Source organism: Chlamydotis macqueenii, chromosome 4 (genome assembly GCF_036417535.1).
Source record: "Chlamydotis macqueenii isolate bChlMac1 chromosome 4, bChlMac1.mat, whole genome shotgun sequence".
Classification (NCBI taxonomy): domain Eukaryota; kingdom Metazoa; phylum Chordata; class Aves; order Otidiformes; family Otididae; genus Chlamydotis; species Chlamydotis macqueenii.
The window spans coordinates 76,454,839-76,456,018 of NC_141559.1; the positions used below are offsets into that span (position 1 = coordinate 76,454,839).

General features: G+C 50.3%; 1 long non-coding RNA gene across 1 annotated transcript; it reads right to left on the reverse strand.

Moving 5' to 3' along the window:
* Positions 1-165: 165 nt before the first annotated feature.
* On the reverse strand, positions 166-1,070 carry LOC147601032 (uncharacterized). The gene is made up of 2 exons (XR_015258582.1): positions 945-1,070; positions 166-545 (listed from the first exon to the last, which is right to left on the reverse strand). It is a non-coding gene; the product is annotated as an uncharacterized LOC147601032 (long non-coding RNA).
* Between the last annotated feature and the right edge of the window lie 110 nt (positions 1,071-1,180).

Here is a 1,180-nt window from a genome sequence, read left to right on the forward strand (position 1 = left end):
ATGAACTTCCATAATCCTCAGGACTTTTGCACAACTGTCCCGTATAGCTGTTAGAGCACATTACCTCTCTTCCTGCCTTGCAACATAAACCCCCATAGCGCTGAGCACATCCACAACATCGCAGTTATTCTGCTTCAACAATCTTCTGAATAAAACCACAGAGAGGAAACTTGCTGCTTCACAGCCCGATTTTTATTATTGAGCCCCATAGTCCATTCCGCAAGTTAAAACAGTCCTTACTGTTGAGTCATTAGATGCTAACAGTGAAACTATTTTTAAAACAATTAACTTGCTAACAGTGATGTCTTTTAGAATGAAATAAGCATAATTTTACTGACGCAACTGCCTTATCCAAGAGTCGCTAAAGCACCGTGAATTCCCGATCTCCATCACCAGCAGAAACACACCCGCCATCTGCCAGCGTAAGATTTCACATTCCGCGGATGGTTTTTCCTATTGACTCAGTTCCCCAGCAGCAGCAGCAGCGTGTAACGTCGCCTGTTGCTCTCTCTGCTGTGCTTCTCCAATTACGCAATTTCCCATTTCTCGAAAAGAGACACAACACGTTAGTTTATGGTTATTACAGGTGCAAGCAGGGGTTTTGTTGCATTCTGAGAGATGTGGCGGTTCTTGTGGCTATTAGTTATTATTTGTGCTTCAACAGTAACCAGAGATCCCAGTCAGGCCTCTCCCTTTACTGTACTCAAAGGTATGTTACAGTCCATCTCTCTTTAAGGCCTTTTAAGGTCTTACGTCCCTGTTTTGATCATTCTGAAGAAAATACTATATAAAATACATCAGGAAAAAAACAAAGCCTTTTCAGACCCTTAGGTAAAACAGGCCATTTGCCTGCTTCAGAGGGATGCTGCCCTCATCCAACAGAGCTCTTTTAAGTTTTAAACCGGAATTCGTTTCTTTTGCCAGGACCGTGAAGCAAACCTTACAAGTTTGTAACGCGTCGGTTACCGGGAGACCGGGCTCCCGGCCCGCTGCGGGGAGCCGGGGGCTGAGCGAGATGGCCGGTGCCCTGCACGGGGGAGGCCGGGCTGGAGGGGCCCGCCCGCGGCCCGCCCCCGCCCCACAGCGCCGTTCCCGGAGCCCCGCGTCCACGGCTCCGCCCCCGCGCAACCGGCAGCGCCCGCGCCGCGCCGTCCATCCGGGGCCGCGGCGGGAACTACCG